Source organism: Hemitrygon akajei, chromosome 8 (assembly GCF_048418815.1).
Source record: "Hemitrygon akajei chromosome 8, sHemAka1.3, whole genome shotgun sequence".
NCBI classification, from domain to species: domain Eukaryota; kingdom Metazoa; phylum Chordata; class Chondrichthyes; order Myliobatiformes; family Dasyatidae; genus Hemitrygon; species Hemitrygon akajei.
The window spans coordinates 22,573,326-22,592,646 of NC_133131.1; the positions used below are offsets into that span (position 1 = coordinate 22,573,326).

The 19,321-nt window shown below is 41.6% G+C and overlaps 1 protein-coding gene across 2 annotated transcripts in view; it reads left to right on the forward strand.

The window, feature by feature from the left end:
• sez6b (seizure related 6 homolog b) overlaps positions 1-19,321 on the forward strand; it is a 919,909-nt gene that overhangs the window by 783,720 nt on the left and 116,868 nt on the right. The window lies entirely within an intron of this gene.

Below are 19,321 nucleotides of genomic sequence, written 5' to 3' on the forward strand. Positions count from 1 at the left end.
ATCGACTGTTTATTCCCCTCCATAAATGCCGCCCAACTTGCTGAGCTCGTCCAGTATTTTGTATGTTTCTCAAGATTTCCAGCAACTGCAGAACCTCCCGTGTTTATGGGTTTCTCACCAACTTCCACTCGTTATGGGAAGCTGACCTTTAAGATATTTGTTCTTACTCTCCTCCATTTCCTGTGGTCGTCTTTTACTCTGTTCCCTTCTCTGGAAGCACCCCTTCCTCCTTCTCTGTCCCCTCCTCTTCTTCTGTCCCTCCTCCATTTCCTGTCCTGTCATCTGTCTCTGTTCCACCCCCCACTGATGTCCCCTCATCCATTGATTACCCTTCCTCCCGGCTACATTCCCACATATCCTCCAACAAGTCTATGTCTTAATCCAGCCTCCTCTGTCCTTTCCCCCTCTCTCTGGAGAAACACCTCAAAACACTTTTAACCTTTAAACTCTCCTATCCAAAGCCAAGTTTGAAAGTCAGATTCAGGCTCTCATCTATGGCCAATAGTTTCTGGCCAGTATCCATTTAAAATCCCAGGGATGCCCTAAAAATGAATATGGTAACAGTAGCACCACCAATATGACGTGGTCTGCACAATGCTTTGCATTTCGGTGTAGGCAGTCCTGGTGTTCAGGTAATAGGGCTTTGAATTCACAAATGACCACACTACATTCACATATATTTCTGAGATACAAATTAAAATTCACTCTTATTCAAGCTATGTGAAAAAGTAAATGTTAAAACACAGATTTTTTTTGGTTTTAGTCACATTTTTTGACACGTGTTGCTTCAATTACAGAAAACTGTGTTGCACCCCGTTTTCTAAACCCCATTACACGGAGGTTGCCTTTACTGCATTTCTTTGGATATCTGGTTATTAGATCTTTAACAAAGAATGTTTCCTCACACCTTCAGGTATTTTATCAATGTTCCGTACAATTGGTTTGATAACTGAGTCACGTTCTCCATTTCCACCACACTAACTGCCTAACCAACAATTACTCTATATGTACTTGGAGAAGCAAAATTAACCCTCTGGTAAATTAGCTGCAGTCGATTTAGGAGATGAACGCCATACTGAAAATAAGTGATTTTCTTTGGATTTGGATATTAAACCTTCTCCTTTAAACAACTGTATCCACCTTATTAGTACAGAAGCCACGTTCATAAGCAGTATAGTTTGTATACCTCAAGCTTCAAGTTATTATTTGCCATACACAGCTCAGTAGATCCAAAAAAATCTCCTGTCTTCCACATTGTGATGTTTGCTTTTTTAATGTCTCCTTCTGAAAGGATAGGTGGATTTAAGTTTGATGTTTAATTGGTAGCTGAAAATGCCTGAAAAAAATCATTATGCCATAAGTTTTATGTAAAGAATGCCCCTTTATTAAATCTGGCTTCAGATTCTGAATGAAATTTAAGGTTTAATGCTGGATTGGCTTGTCTACATGGTGCCTCTTTCCACCTCAGCTGGTCACCTCCTACCACCCTGCCGCCATTAGCAGCAAGTATTTCAGCTTCCATCACAGTGGTCACACATGACCTGACTCCATCGCTAGTTGTCTCCGGTTCTGAACATCTGTTCAGGATCAGCTCCACAACCATCCCTAGAGCTCATCCAATCCTTCATCACACCAAGAACCACATTGTCCATGAATGTTACCCTCTTCTTTGTCCCTACAGTCTTGCCCATTAGTTGCTCCTTTACCTTTGCTAATCTCAGAAATGCCGCATTTTGTCACCCTGTTAAAATAATCATCTTAGCCTCATAGAAACCCAGGTGCAGGGTGTCAGAGGGCTGCGCAAGGCGAGTTCAAACCCTTTTCATATTACAAGCTCTAGTGTGGGCACGCATTTTAGATGCCTCATGACTGGACTCCCATCATCACCCATGATATGTCATCTCAGAATAGCAACTTTAAATATCTTGTACTTCGATGGACTTACTTTTATTTTAATTGTGCTCTATCTTGTATTATTTTGAATAAATTATTTAGTTAATTTATATGTTCCTTGTGAAATGTTGCATATCTAATGTGCCTGTGATGCCACTGCATGTAATAATGAACTGAGCTTCAGCACTCTGACCACAGCATGCAACGTTAGTACTTCAGAAAGCAGGAGTTGAATTCAACCGGCATCACTCACACCCAACTCTTTTTTTTTTGCCCCCAAAATAGACAAAGTACGACATAAGGATACATTTGTGAGAAACTTAAGTGAAGATAGACTTTATTATACATGGAGATTTGGGGATTGCACTCAGTTTGAGGATTTGGGAAAAAGGTGTTAAATCCAGAGGCAATACCGTAGAGAATTTGGAAGTTTAGTTCAGTCTCTCCTCACTTCTGAACCTCTGGTCAGTTAAAGCCCATGAGGAGTACACTAATCTGTGTGGATCAGTGCCCACGTTCACTTATTGATAGATGAAGACTATATCTACATCCTTTCCAGAGAATGCAAATTTAAAATGGAACATCGTGTCAGTGTTTACCGGAGGTAAAGGTAATTATGCTTTCCAAGTTCTGAGCAGCAGAAAGTCAGAGAAATCAAGTGCGCTGAAAAAATGTAGCGGTCTGAAGTTACAATGGATTAAAATCAATGCTTGCTTAAAGATAGCAAAATGTTAAACAACAAGCTGAAGAATTACAAGACGAGGAGAACTACGGTGAATAAAGCCACTGGATTCAAACAAATGGAAGTCAGAGGTATGATATGTTGCTAGGGAACCCTGGCAAGTACTAAGGAATGAGAAGAGTGTTAAAGTAAATCTTTGCTGAATAAACCTAAAGCATCAGTAAGCTGTCATTTTTACAAGATGAACAGCAAATATCTGTTCATACCGTACCATTTGAGATTAGTCTATTAAGTACTAGTAAAAATATATAAATGCAACTTTGTCCATTTATGTATAAAATATAACAAGACAGAAGGAAGTGGTAGTCTATTCTTGTCTGGAACAAGCGGTGCACAGCTATTTGTTGTAATGCTGAGCAGGAAATGAATTCGTTCACTACCTCATTACACCAGATCTAAGTCATTTCTTGCAGCCAGTTGCAACACATACAAGAAAAGAGAATGCAAGAAGCATTCAGTAGGACAGACAGTATCTGTGGAGAGGGATAAGTGCTTAATGGTTCAGGTTCTGTTGACAGGCTGTGCAGGTGAAATGTTAACTCTGTTTCCCTCTCACACAGATGCAGCCTGAACTGTTGAGTGTCCCCTGATTTTCTGTTGTTGTTTCAGATTCTCAGCACCTGTGTATGCTTTTTCATTTGTTTTTATTCTCTCTGCCATTCTCACTTCCCAAACTCCAGATCACATTGCAACCCTTTGTTTTCCCTTAGATTAGGGAGTTTAGGCATAGAATTATGTCCTATTTTCTTTTTTTTTCCTTCTTCTCCCCCTCCCCCTTCCCCTACTGGAGCGTAAGCTGCCAATAGCAGCTCAGCAGAGTGCTCTGTCCTGGGCCAATCTTCCAACTTTCCCCAAGTATGTCTATAAGACCACTGAACTCCCTGAAACCCCAGAGTCAGATCATGTATGAAGTGCCAGTGGTGTTATACTCTTCACTTTTTTAACTTGTATCATGTATGTGCCTGATTATTGTTAATTTATTTGTGGTAATATTACTTTATGTGTGACTGTGTGAGCCATATGCACTGTATTGCGCACTTTGATCCAGAGGAACATTTGGCGGTATACACGTGTACGATTGATTTTCTTGGTGTACTCTTCCTCTCCCAGGGACGAGGTCTCTGGAGCTTCTGGTGGCGCTTCTGTCGCACTGGATTTTTATGGGGTGGGGCTACTAGCCTCATGCCCAACCATCCTCCTTTTGCAACAAGGCCTGGGACTGTCCATGGTGGAATGTACGCCCTATCTAACGGGCACAAAAGATCCTCAAGCACTAAACAGAAGAGAAACAATTCTCACGTTCATTTAGAGTTGATGGGAAAATGGTTTAGGTGTAAATATGGGTGATTGATGGTTGCCATAGACTCGAAGGACTGAAGAATTAGTTTGAGGTCATATCCCTCTATAGTTCAATACTTTGGTGAATAGGCACTCAGTGGCCACACTATTAGGTATTTCCTGTACCTAATAAAGTGACCACTGAGTATATTTCTATATGTCTGTGGTCTGCTGCTGTAGTCCATCCACTTCAAGTTTCGACGTGTTGTACATTCAGAGATGCTCTTCTCCACACCACTGTTGCAACATGCAGTGATATGAGTTACTGTCACCTTCCTGTCAGTTTGAACCAGTCCAGCCACTCTCCTCCGACCTCTCTCATTAACAAGGCATTTTCGCCCACAGAGCTGCCACTTACTGGACGTTTCTTTTATGTTTTCTGCACTATTCTTTGTAAACTTTAGAGACTATTGTGTGTGAAAATCCCAGGAGCTGAGCAGTTTCTGAGGTGGTCAAGCCACCCCGTCTGGAACCAACAATCATTCCATCGTCAAAGTCACTTAGATTGCATTTCTTCCACATTCTGATGTTTGGTCTGAACAACAACTGAACCTCTTGACCATGTCTGCATGTTTTTATGCATTCAGTTGCTGCCACATGATTGGCTGAGTAGGTACATGCTTTGCCGAGCAGGTGTACCTAATAAAGTGGCCATTGAGTGTATCTCCCTCAATGAAGACCGCTCAGTAGAGATCATCCGCTCACTTAAAACTTGGCAAGGATTTGACTGCTGACACATCCACTTTGTTACTATGGGGATTGAGAGCCAAGATCTAGGGTATCCAGTGGACTTCTAAATGGAGTTAAACTGATCATCAATAAGATAACACTGAGCAAAACTAAGATTGAGTACAGTACATCATCTCTACTTTGGGAAGGAGGAATATTCAGCCAGCTCCCCACTTCTGTGACAATTGTCATTGAGGGTTGGGACCAAGCTCAATTGTAATACACAGAAGGCCTGAACATGTATTTCTGGTACAGTTCTGGGATGTATCTCATGGTTTTTGTTGGTATTCGACAGAATTGCATGTGATCAGTTATTGATAAAAAACTTAAGTTGAACGAATTGTCAGTCTCCATGAAACAGAATTAAATTGAACTTAGTAATATGCTGCAAATTACAGCTGAAAGCAGATTTTACCTCAGTTAATCTAGCGACAAAATAGTCCTAGATCCATACAGCACAGAAAGAGATCTTGTCAGACCACATTGACCACTAACCAATCGCTTTACACTGATCACACATTAGTCTCCGGTTCATTCTCCCCTCTTCCCATCCGTACCACCCCTATTCTTTCTCACACCTACATCGACAGTGGCAATTAAGCTTCTAGCCTGCCATTCTTTGGGAAGAGGGGGAACAGGAGTGCCCGGAGGAAACCCATTGCAGTCACAATGAGAATATGCAAAATTCCACCCAGATAGCTTGGGAGGTTAGAATTGAACCTGGGTCACTGGGCTGCAAAGCAGCCACTGCACAAACTGCACCACCAACTTCCTTCTTCCTCTTCAGAATCAGAGTCAGGTTTATTTTCACTGACATATACAGTAAAATTGGTTGTTTTATGGCAGAGATACAGTGAAAGATATAAAATAGACTATAAATTGCGATGAGAAATACATATAAACGTGTCGTGCAAAAAAGGCAGTAAAAAATACTTCTTTTACAAAATTATGCAAAATAATTTCAAACACACTTTGCTTTTCTGCCCTACATCTGCTCTCACTTGCACCCTTTCTGTCACCACCAGCCAACGTCCTACAAATACGGGACGGCCAGTCGAGCATGTGACATGGGCTTCTTAGAGCATAAAGAATAGAAACGTAAAATGTAAATTCTGCGAGATATTGCTTATTCCAGTGGGTGGTGAATCTGTGGGATGCATTGCCACAGACCATAACGGAGGCCAAGTCATTAAAGCGGAGGTTGACAGGTTCTTGATTAGTGAGGGCATCAAAGGTTTTGGCGAGGAGGCAGGAGAATGAGATAGTTCTGCCCTGATTGAATGACAGAGCAGACTCGAAGGGCCAAATGGCCTAACTCTGCTCCTATGTTGTATGGTCTTATGGACATGCTTTGCCAGCATTAGTTTTTATCATTGAAAATAAACAATTTTTGGGATAGGTCCTTGTGGAGAGTTTCCAATTTTTGTTAGCTAAAGCTGCAAAATACACGCCCTGTGAATAACATCCCACACTCAGCTATTGAGGTGATCTCTTGAAGGACTACATTTGCAACATACTCTATAGCTGTACACTGAAAGGGGGTTTAATGGCCTTTGGAAGTGGGCACATGAAATATATATCTTGTCAAATCTATGATGCAGCCACATCATGTCTGAGACTACTGGGTCCCAATTCATTTCCAAACAAATTTCAGCCAGCAGCAAACTATTTTTTATGTTTTGTTCGCATTTGAAAACATCACATGAGATTGAGCATCCAATAGGAATGAGTTAACAAGCATGCCACATATTCCATTATGTTAATGTGTGTGAAGTTAAAATAATAGAGGAAGAAGGGAATTAGGGGAGGAGGGAGTGACATGAGTTATTAATCCTTTTTTCCAGAAGCACACTCCTAATGTAATGAATAAGTTTACAGCTGACAAATGAATGACTTTACCATTGCATGAATTAAAATTGCCGAAAGCGCTTAAAGCCACGGGAATTCAAAGACCACTTTGGGAGCTGGTAAGGATTCCAAAACACATGACTGCTTTGTTTTATTAAAGAAGATGTTGAGTGGAACCCCGCAGAGTTCACTAAGTGCCCTGGATTCTGAAATAGAATCTGCAGATGACACTGAGAAGGAGACAAGTAAACACTATTAATGCAGATAAGAGGGGTTTCGATCACTCCTGTGTATTGGCCAGCAGATAGCAGGCAGCATTTAAAACCAAGGTTTGTACATTTGATGAGGTGCTGCAGGTCATTTTCTGATTAAGTGCTGGTGGTGTGAAGCCTTCCTCACCAACACCAAGCATCACACAGATGATTTGTCACAACGTGTTGCCAGCAGGCATCTCTGACTTTGACATGCTCGGAAAATAACCCCAGGTGTGCAACGTAACTGTAGTATCATGAAAATAAATGAACCTTCCTTCTCAATATCACCTCACCAACCACATATAGACAAAGGGGATTCATAATTAAAAAGCAAAATGTAACGTAAGATTCTCTGCCAGTATAGTGAAGAAATGCTCTGCTAAGATAATTATGTTACAGTAAATTCATATTGTTTAGAGCAGACTAAAACACTGAGCTAAAACACTACTGTGCCACATAAGACATAGGAACAGAATTAGGCCATTCAGCCCATTGAGTCTGTTCTGCCATTCCATCATGGCTCTTTTATTATCCCTCTTATCCCCATTCTCCTGCCTTTACCAATAATGGCAAGACACGGTAGCACAGTGGTGAGCACAATTCTTTTCAGTACAGGCGACCCAGATTCAATTCCCAAGACCTGTAAGGAGTTTGTACGTTCTTCCCATGACTGCATGGGTTTCCCCCGGATGCTCCAAATTCGTACTGGTTATTAGGTTAATTGGTCATTGTAAATTGTCCCGTGATTAGGCCCAGCTTAAATCGGGGTTTTCAGGGAATATTCATAGACCCAAAATATTGACCATTGCTCTTTCAAAGATGCTGCCTGACTTTTCTAGCATTTTCTGTTCTTGTGTCAGATTTCCAGCATAGGACCTTAAGACATAGGAGCAGAATTAGGCCATTCAGCCCATCAAGTCTGCTCTGCCACTCCATCATGGCCGATCTGTTATCCCTTTCATCTTCATTCCCCTGCCCCCTCCCCTTACTAATGAAGAACCTATCAACCTCCATTTTAAATTACCCAATACCCATCTACAAACACCCTCTGGCTAAAGAAATTCCTCCTCATCTCTGTTTTAAAGGAATGTCCCTCTATTCTGAAGCTGTGCCCTCTGGTCCTAAACTCCCCAACCACAGGAAACATCCTCTTCCATATCCACTCTCTCCAGGTTAGAGGAAGGTTCAATGAAACAATCCCATGGGTTAATGAAGTTCAGTCTCCGGAGTATAGTATGATGACATCTGAAATGGAGTTTGAACTATGTGTCATAGCAAATGGCTCATAAAAGGTGATATTCGAATATTGTTTCAGAATAAATGCAGTAAGGGTCAGACAAGGCCATTAATTCAGTGAGAAATAAATTAGAGTTGGACATCATGATGAGTTTCTTAACACAAAAGATAATAAATGTCAGGGATAATCTTGCAGGCTAAACAGAAATGTTTGTGAGAATGAGTGTATTGAAGGGACTAAAGTCTAGTTGGTCAAAAACTTAAGAGGTTCTGCAGGTGCTGGGAAGCTTATTTTGGCTTCTTCCACTCCTCCTTCCTTTCCGGTCCTGATAATTGGTCTCAGCACAACGTCGATTATTTGTTCCTTTCTAAGGATCCCCCCTGACCCGCTGAGTTCCTCCAGCATTGTGTGTGCATTGCTCTAGTTGGTCAGTTCATCCTTTGATGGCCTTGATATTGATTATATTAACTGAGCAGAACTTCCAAGGTGAAGAATACAATTCTATGAGTGATGACAGAGAATTTTTCTAAACTTTAATCCCGTACAAATGGTGCCAGAAGCATCCAAGTGAGATTCAAATGTTCAATAAAGCAAGTGGAATTGGATTGATACATAATGCAGACTATTCAAGACAAGCAAATAATGGTTCAGGTGGACAGCGATCTGAAGGATATGCACAGAGGGAATTGGATTAAGCAACCTCAGAGGAGGCACTACTGGAATGGCACTCGTAATGTAAATATAAAATGGAAAAAGTAGTTTAGAAAGAGAGAACTTTTGAATAGCTATGTGAGGGAAGATCAAAGGAAAAACAAACAATGCACAGAACATGACTTCACCAAGTAGGGGACCACTTAATCAGACATCAATAGTATGTCTGAAAGTGTGGCCTTGAATTTTCTGCAGGCTTTACGCTTTGACAGGGTCTCACATTCATATCCCGACTTCAAAGTTCAAAGTAAAATTATTATCAAAGTGGCATATTTGTACCATGAGATTCATTTTCTTGCAGGCATTCACAGTATTTACAAAGTAACACAGCAGAATCAATGAAAACACACACACCAAATACAGGCAGCCAATGTTCAAAAGACAACAGAGTGTGCAAATATGAAAAAGAGAAAAATGTAATCATAATAGATAAATAAGCAATAAATATTGAGAAGGTGAGTTGCTGAGTCCTTAAAAGTGAGTCCATAGGTTGTCAATAGATTGTGCAATCAGTTCAGTGATGGGGTGAGTGAAGTTATCCCCTCTGGTTCAAGAACCTGATAACTGTTCCTGAACCTGGTGGTGTAGGACTTGAGGCTCCACTGCCTCCTTCCTAATGACAGCAGCAAGAAGAGAGAATGGCCTGGATGGTCAGATCCCTGATGGTGGAAGCTGCTTTCCAGTGACAGCACTCCCTATAAATGTGATCATTGCCTTTCCTTACTGTCTATTGAAATGCAGTGCATGTAACAACGGGGTAAGAAGTGTTCCTCTTCTGAAATTTGGTCCCATGGATGTCAAAGGAACTGAAGTTCAGAGATAGAGTATAACCTATGTACAGAAACAGAGTGGAAATTTCTTCTCTAATATCCCATCTTCCTTCAAGTTTGCACCCTGGTTCTCCAGCAGCAGCTGTCAGCAGTGGGTTTGTCAGTCTGCTGATGGTCTTGATCTGAGGCGATTCTTTAACATTAGAGGCACAGTAGTTACTGCTGTTACTACATAGCTCCAATGCCCAGGTTCAATGCTGATCTCAGATGCTGTCTCACGTAGATTTTCACGTTCTACGACCCCCTTAGGCTCCCCTCTCATTTGGGTTCATTAATTGGCTGCTGTAAATAACACATGGTGTGAGTGGCAGGATAGTCAGGGAAATTGATGCACATGTGAGAAAGAATAGGTTGCAGAGTGATTGGTGAGAATTTTTTTTTTTATTTATTCAGAGATACAGTGCGGGCCAAGCCCTTCCGGCCCAATAAGCTGCACCACTCAGCAACCACCTGTTTAGCCCTGGTCTTGTCATAGGACAATTTACAATAGCCAATTAACCTACTAACCAGTCCACCCTTGGTCTGTGGGAGGAAACCAGAGCACCTGGAGGAAACTCGTGCGCTCACGGGAAGGACATACAAACAGATGCCGCCAGAAATGAACTCTGAACTCTGCCACCTCGAGTCATAATAGTGTCGCGCTTATGCTACATGCTAAATATGCTACTGTGACGCCCGACATGGAACTGTTTGGATTGCTTTGAGAGCTGGCATAGACTCAATGGACAATGTCATAAGCAAATATGGATATGCAAAACAAGATTCCCTTGAGAGATGGGAAGATATTCCATCTCGTTGTTATCGGGGCCCATCCCATGCATGAACTGGCTGCCACATATCCTCTGTCATGGCAGTTACTGTATTTCAAAGCTACTTCATTCACTGAGAAGCAAAATGCAATAACTAGATTCTCATCCTAGATAATAAGACATAGGAACAGAATTAGACCATTCAACTCATCTGGTGTGATCCACCGTTCTATCATAACTGATTTATTATCCCTTTCAATCCCATTCTCCTGCCTTCTCCCCATAACCACTGATGCCCTTACTAATCAAGAACCTATCGACCTCATCTCTAAATATACCTAATGTCTTGGCCTCCACAGCCATCTGTGGCAATGAATTCCACAGATTCACCATTCTGGCTAAAGAAATTCCTCCTCATCTCTGTTCCAAAGGGGCAGCCTTCTATTCTGAGGTTGTGCTCTCTGATCTATCCACCATAATCAAGTGTTTTGAGAAGTTGTTCATGAAGCATATCATCTTCTGCCTCCGGATCTGCTCCTATTAGCCTACCATCAGAATAGGTCAACAGCTAATGCCATTTTGTTGTCTCTTCGCCCATCTCTGGAACAAATCGACTAAGAAGATCCAAACCTTAGGATGCTCTTCATTGACTACAGCTCATCTTTCAACACCACCATCCACTCAACACTCATCACCAGGCTCCAAGACCTGGGTAGTGATATCTCCATATGATTGGTTGTATCCAAAGGTGTGCTTGTGGTGGGCCAGACTGGCCTAGGTGCAGCTGGATATTATTTTCTTTCCCAATGGCCTCCTCCAAAATGTCTGCTCTCTTTAAGAAGAGAAATAATATCCCACAATGGTCTGTTGTTGGAAAGACATAATTTTTAGAAAAATTGTGTGAAAAATATTGAAACAAATATAAAAAAAAACAAATGTAGAATTAGAATTGATGATGCTTTTTAAGTGGAATGACTTCTATCAGCATTTAGTTCAGTTATCCAACATGAATAGCTTCAATCACAACTACTCTGAATTGATTCTACAACCCAAAGATTCATTTTCAATGACTCTGTACAAATTATTGTCTCATTGTTTTTATTTGTAGAGTTTGTCTTCTTTTGCACTTTGGTTGTTTGTCAGTCTTTGTTTATTTATAGTTTTTCATAAACTCTACTTGGTTTTTTTTTGTTCTTGTAAATGCCTGCAAGAAAAGGAATTTCAAGGTAATTCATGGTAATGTATACATATTTTGATAATAAATTTATTCTGAATTCTGAACTTTGGAAGCAGACTGGCCTATCATGCATTTCCATCTTTGCCTATTTGTATTCCCAGTATTTGTGGTATGCTGCTTTCATTAATCTTTCCTGTGTGGTGAGTTTGATTGATGTTAGCTGGCAGGTGATTGGTGCTAATAGCTGTGCAGCGAAGTGATAAGAATCGTTGCGGTAACTAGATTGCAAATAATTGAAGTCCCAACAAATTTAGGGACCTTTCAAGATGAATGAACTCAAAACCAGAAGCCTTATTTTTTTAATCAACGGTTGACCAGGAATTGTGATGGTAACCATTAACAGAGCAGAGATCTTTAAGGTTTGAGTGAATGAAGGAAGGTTTGGTATTCTTTGTGGAACGTGAAAGGGTCAAACTGATAAAGTTCTTGGTGGAAATGACTCCTGGAAACAGTGCTGAATCAGAATCAGGTTTATTATCACTGACATCTGTCACATATTTTGAGACAGCAGTACAATACAAGACATGTCTTAAAATTACAACAAATTGCAATAAAATAGAGTAAAATTGGAATAGTGAGGTAACGCTCATGAGCCTTTCAGAAATCTGATGGTGGAGGGGCAGAAATTGTTCCTTAAACATTGAGTGAACATCTTAAGGTTCCTGTCCTTCCTCTCCAATGGTCACAATGTACAGTATATGTGGACAGAAGGTATGTACAGGATAGTGAGGGTCCTTACTGATGGGTGCTGCTTCCTTGAGGTACTGCCTTTTGTAGGTGTCCTCAATGGTGGCGGATCTTGTTCCCTTCGCAGAGCTGGCTGAATAGACAACCTACTGCATTCGCTTTGGGTCCTGTGTATTAAAGCCTCCATACCAGCCAGCAATGTAACCAGAAAGGATGTGGAAATTTGGCAGAGTCTTTGGTGACATACCAAATCTCCTCAATCTCCGAATGAAGTATAACCATAGGGGTGCCTTCTGCACGATTGTATCAATACGTCTGGCCCACGATAAGTCCTCTGAAATGTTGAACTTGAAGATGTTCATTCCTTTCACTGCCGACCTCTCAATGAGGACTGGTGTGTGTCCTCCCAACTTCCCCTTCCTGAAGTCCACAATCAGCTCCTTGGCCTTACTGATGTTCAGTGCAAAGTTGTTGCGAATTCACAACCAGCTGATCTATCTCACTCCTGTACATCTCTTCATTGCTATCTGACACCGACAACAGTGGTTGCTTAATTTATAGATAACTTTTGAGCTGTGCCTCGTCACACAGTCACAAGGGTAGAGAGAGTAGAGAAGTGGGCTAAGCTCGCATCCTTGCGGAGCACCTGTGTTGATTGTCAGTGAGGAGGAGAAGCTTCTAATTTTTTTAATCATCTTTGCCAAATAAATGTGCTAGCATTTATTGGCCAGCTTAATGGCCATTTAATGGCCAGCTGGAGCTATTCCAGTTAAGATTGTGAGGCATTTTCCTGGAAAATTGATTATGTACCAAGTGATCATATTTTATTGTATGTATTAATCAGCTGATTAATTGGTCAACTGATAATATTGTAACTGTTGTCAGGCCAGAACCTGCAGCCAGCAGGAAGAATCCAAACTAGTCCACTGACACATGGAAACATATGTGCTCATCTATTATGCATCTCCCAATTTTCTGCAGTAATCCTAAAAGCACTGCACATCGGCAAATGGACACAAAATTAAAACAGGATGAAAGCTTTGCCAGCTGTCAATCCTGAGAAGCACTATGAATGTTTCAGATTGCTCTGCCCATTCAGAAATACTTAAGAAAGATTAAAATTAATGTACTTCTAAAGATTACACTTGAGACACTTTTCAAGAATTGAAAAACATAGAAAACATCTGATAACTGATTTTGCACCCACATTTATATTGAATTGACTTTATTTGTTACATCCTTCACATACGTGAAGAGTAAAAATCTTTACATTACGTCTCCGTCTAAATGTGCAGTGTGCAATCATACTAATTTATAATATATAGAACAGTCAATGCAACATACAAATACACTCAAATCAGTGTGAGTTAATCAGTCTGATGGCCTGGTGGAAGAAGCTGTCCTGAAGCCTGTTGGTTCTGGCTTTTGTGCTGCGGTACCGTTTCCCAGACGGTAGCAGCTGGAATAGGTTATGGTTGGGGTGACTTGGCTCCCCAATGATCCTTTGAGCCCTTTTCTCACATCAGTCTTTGTAACTGTCCTGAATCATGGGAAGTTCACAACTACAGATGCGCTGGGCTGTCTGCTCCACTCTCTGCAGAGTCCTGCAATTAAGGCAGGTACAGTTCCCATTCCAGGCAGTGATCCAGCCAGTCAGGATGCTCTCAATTGTGCCCCTGTAGAAAGTTCTTAGGATCTAAGGGCCCATACCAAACTTTCTCAACAATCTGAAGTGGAAGAGGCACTGTTCTGCCTTTTTCACCACACAGCTGGTGTGTACAGACCACGTAAGGTCCTCGGTGATGTAGATGCCGAGGAACTTAATGCTGTTTACTCTCTCAACCCCAGATCCATTGATGTCAATAGAGGTTAGCCCGTCTCCATTCCTCCTGTAATCCACAACCAGCCTCTTTGTTTTTGAAACATTGAGGGAGAGGTTGTTTTCTTGACACCACTGTGTCAGAGAGATGACTTTTTCCCTGTAGGCCACCTTGTTATTGTTTGAGATTAGGCCAATCGATGTAGTGTCATCGGCAAATTTAATTAGCAGATTGGAGCTGTGGGTGGCGATACAGTCATGAGTTGAGATGCTGAAGATGTTCTATAGGTCAGTTGTGGAGAGCGCCCTCTTCTTTGTGGTGGCGTGTTGGGGAGGAAGCATTAAGAAGAGGGACGCCTCATGTCTTAATAAGCTGTTAAGGAAGGCGGGCTCTGTCCTGGGCAAAGTACTGGAGGGTTTAACATCGGTAGCTGAGCGAAGGGCGCTGAGTAGGCTACAGTCAATTATGGATAACTCTGAACATCCTCTACATAGCACCATCCAGAGACAGAGAAGCAGTTTCAGCGACAGGTTACTATCGATGCAATGCTCCTCAGACAGGATGAAGAGGTCAATACTCCCCAATGCCATTAGGCTTTACAATTCTACCGCCAGGACTTAAGAACTTTTTAAAAGCTATTATTAATGCTTTTTGAGATAGTGATTTAGATGCATATCATATTTTTTACTGAGTTAAGTATTGTATGTAATTAGTTTTGCTACAACAAGTGTATGGGACATTGGAAAAAAAGTTGAATTTCCCCATGGGGATGAATAAAGTATCTATCTATCTATCTATCTATCTATCTACAGGAAGTAAAAGAGGGGACTCAGTACGCAGCCTGAGGGGCTCCTGTGTTGAGAGTCAGAGGGGTGGGGTGAGAGAGCCCACTCTTATCACCTACTGGTGATCTGACAGGAAGTACAGGATCAAGCTGCACAAGGCAGGGTCAAGGCCGAGGATTCTGAGCTTCTTGTCGAGCCTGGTTGGAACTATAGTGTTGAATGCTGAACTATAGTCCAAGAACAGTGTTCTTCTTCTCCAGATATGTAAGGATGGTATGTAGAGCTGTGGCTATTGTGTCACCTGTCAATTGGTTGTGTCAGTAGGAGAATTGTAGGGGGTCCAGTGTGGGTGGTAGCATGCTGCAGATGTAATCCTTGACCAGCTTCTCAAAGCATTTGCTTATTATTGAGGTGAGTGCGACAGGACGCCAGTCGTTCGAGCACGTTACCTTGGTCTTTTTTGGTACAGGGACAATGGTGGATAATTTGAAGCAGGAGGGCACTCTACACTGGGAGAGGGAGGGATTAAAAATGTCTGTAAACACGCCTGACAGTTGTGCTGCGTACATCCTGAGTACTCGCCCTGGGATGCTGTCCGGTCCCGCAGCCTTGCGACTGTCCACCCGTTGGAAACTTCTGCGTACCTCAGCCTCAGAGACGACCAGGTTGCAGGTTGTAGCGGTGGCTTTCCTCAGAGGCTCAGAGTTAGAGACATCAAACCAAGCGTAAAAGCGATTGAGCTCGTCTGGGAGAGAGGCCGCGACGTTGGCGGCAGCACTACGTTTGGCTTTGATGTCTGCAATGGTATGCAGCCCTCGCCACAAGACCTGTGTGCTATTCATTGTGAATCCTGACTCAATCAGGAACCACTGTTTCTTTTGACTCAAATTATTGGACATAATCGGTTATAACTGGTGGGCAATTGCAGCAAGTTAGTGTAAGAGTCCAAGATCAGTAAAGAGACTGTAAATCACCAGTGAAATTTGGGCAGTGAGCTCAGAACTCGCATACGCATTGGAGTCCCAAACCTGAAGACACTTATAGTGCTACACAGGGGTATAAGTAAACACAAAATATTCTGCAGATATTGGAAACCCAAGGCAACACATACAAAATGTTGGAGGGACTCAGCAGATCAGGCGGCATCTATGGAAATGAACAAACAGTCAACATGTTGGGCCAAGACCCTTCTCCAGGTCTGGAAAGGAAGTGGGGAAACACCAGAAATGAATAAATGCTTCCTGTTTTGCACCAAACTACCAGCACTTTCAGTAATTAACATTTGAATTTCCAATCTCAGTTCTGAAAATCCCTGATTAAAAAACGAGACAATATAAAATATGTCATGGTAAAATGCTTCATGTTAAAAAAACTTCTATGATTGATTGACCATTGACAAGCAGTTACAAAAAATATTAATTCAGAATATGTAAGATCTTTGTGCCATTTTCTTGGACATTTTCCAAGAAACACAAAATTTTAAATTCAAAATATATAAAATTAATATCAAATTGAATCCAACCAACTAACTTCCCCCCGCCCCCACATCCCATCATTGTTTCAAGATCACAACATCACCAAAGCTGCTTAGCTTTTGTGTGATCAAGCACAGTATATAATGCTCACAAGCTGATATATATTTCCCATCAGCTTATGGAATTTCTTTTGTGTTTTTTCATGACGGTGTTTTATCTTCTCAACCTTCACAATTTGTATGTCATGCTTTTTCCCAGTCTTGTACATCTCAAAGTGTGTTGATATATCTCTTGCTTGTGTGTGTTTCTCTCTCCTCTATTTACGAGGATCTCTTCTCTCTTTCCCCATTTTCTGACGTGCTTCTCACTACTCTTCAAAACACGTGTCCTTCCCTACCTCCCCAGCTTGTCCTTTGCCCAGTTTCTCTTCGTTATGCAGTTTATGTTCTTCCATCCCCCTCCCTCACAGTTTATACTTCTTGCTCATTTGCTGTCTCTCCTATCAAAGTCAACAGTACTTATATGGTCCCAGACCAACGTCTTCAAGAGTCTGCTTGTCTTAGGCTTCCACACAGTGCTTTGCAACACTGGATGAGGTCAATACCAATGTTCCTCGAATCCATTGCCTGTTGGTATGTACAGGTCAGCCCATTGACTTTGATAGAAGAAAGAGTGAGACGCATAAACTCTATGTGTTTGTGAGTGGGGGGGGGGGGGGAGATCGGGGTGCAATGGACAATATAACCTGAACAATGAAAAGAATACGGACAAATGGAAAAAAAGATGGAAGCGAGACCAAGTAAGCTGTAAGTCAGAAATCAGTGCACCAGACTTGCCCCTCCGTGACCAGGCAGAGGGCAAACCTCCTCCCATCTAGTCCTTCAGTTTTCCAACTATGGATGCATAGATTGCAAGTAAATGACGTAAGGAGAATGGAATTGAGAGGGAAAGTACATCTCCTATGATCAAATAGCGGAGCAAACACAATGGGTCAAATAACCTATTTCTGGCCCTATGTCTCATGGTCTTATGCTTTATAATCTAAGTAGTACTGCAACAATTTGAATGACCTTGATTGAATAGGTAATGATTAGATAATATTCCTTTTGTTTTTATTCAATATCTGGAACTTTAATGTTGTTTTAGTGTTTTTTTTATTTTTATTGAGTGTGTTTTAATATGTTTATTATCAATTCTGATTATCTGAGGCATTCAGTTACCTTTGTCTAGAAGCTGTCTGGACAGATGAGTTGAAGCCCAGGGATCCTCCATCCTCTGAGGCTGAGCCACCATTCACTATCTGCTCCACCTCATGTGATAGTCAGGCTTCTTCTGTACTTGGTCCTACAGGGCTGCAGAGGGTAACTGTGCTTCTTTAAGAGCAAAGAACGGTGGAGTGTAAGAAACAGGAACAATCCAGTCCAAGGGATTCAGATGAGTGCAAGTGGCAGCCATTAATCTGCCTGCAAATTGCCTCTGTGACCAAATGTAAGTTTCTCTAGCTGTAAATTTGCTGTATGTGAAGCACGAGATATGAGAAAATAAACTTTAATGTGCTTTTGTAAGATGGCAGTAAACCAATATTTTACAATCTAAGCCCAGAAGATAGGATTAGGCCATATATGTCAAACTCAAGGCCCCGCAGGCCAAATCCGGCCCGCGGTGGAATTATCTTTGGCCCGCGAGATAATATCTAATTACTATAAAAGTTGGCCCCAGTAATCGAAGCGCCTATGGCGTATGATATGGCTAATGCTGAGTTTATTCAGGTACCAGGTTTTCAGGGTTTTTAGTGTTTATTCAGCAGTCTTCTTCATAAGAAACGGAATTTGTAAAGTGAAACACTTTGTAGTTATAGCAGAGACTGAGACACATGAGAGCAGGCTGAAAAAACGGAGGCAACGAAAGCTGCGTTCGCACGCGTCCGACTGATCCAGCCCGCATGAAGCTGCATTTTGCTCAATCCGGCCCGTGACCTAAAATGAGTTTGACACCCCTGGATTAGGCTATAAAATCTCCTCTGTTATTCAATCATGGGCATGAATACTCATGGCCAATCTCCCCATCTCCCTTAATCCCCTTACTCATCAAGAAATATCAACGTTTGTCTTAAATACACCCAGTGACATGGCCTTCACACCCCACTGTGGCAACCCTCCAGCTGATGAAATCCAAGATGGCCGTAGAGCATTTACAGTCAGGGAATCATACACGGAGGGGTGGGGGGAGGGTTGACTATAGAATTATCAATGTACTTGGAAAAGCAACTGTTTGAGTATAACCCATTATGCAAAAAAATAAATGTTTTATGTAATTATCATATCATATGACAGCTACAGGTGAGTGACTAGAATTTTCATCTGTGATAGGTTATTCATGCAACCAATTTGTTTTGCCTTTTAATTAGGACTTGCTCATTTACATTTTTACCGAGCAATGGAAAGTGTGCTGCAAAGCACACATATAATAAATAGCGTTCCGGATGGGCATCTAAACTTAATTAATATACCATTGTTTTTGGAAGGAAACACCTCAACAATTATATGAAGTGAACTCAAAATTTGTACTGTGTATTATTTAAATCAGATTAATTCTAGTCGTACATTATCTGCATTATCATGCTAATGGCATGCTGGCTTTTATAACAAGAGGAATTGAGTATAGGAGTAAAGAGGTCCTTCTGCAGCTGTACAGGGCCCTGGTGAGACCCCACCTGGAGTATTGTGTGCAGTTTTGGTCTCCAAATTTGAGGAAGGACATTCTTGCTATTGAGGGAGTGCAGCGTAGGTTCACAAGGTTAATTCCCGGAATGGCGGGACTGTCATATGTTGAAAGATTGGAGCGACTGGGCTTGTACACACTGGAATTTAGAAGAACGAGAGGGGATCTGATTGAAACATATAAGATTATTAAGGGATTGGACACACTGGAGGCAGGAAGCATGTTCCCGCTGATGGGTGAGTACAGAACTAGAGGCCACAGTTTA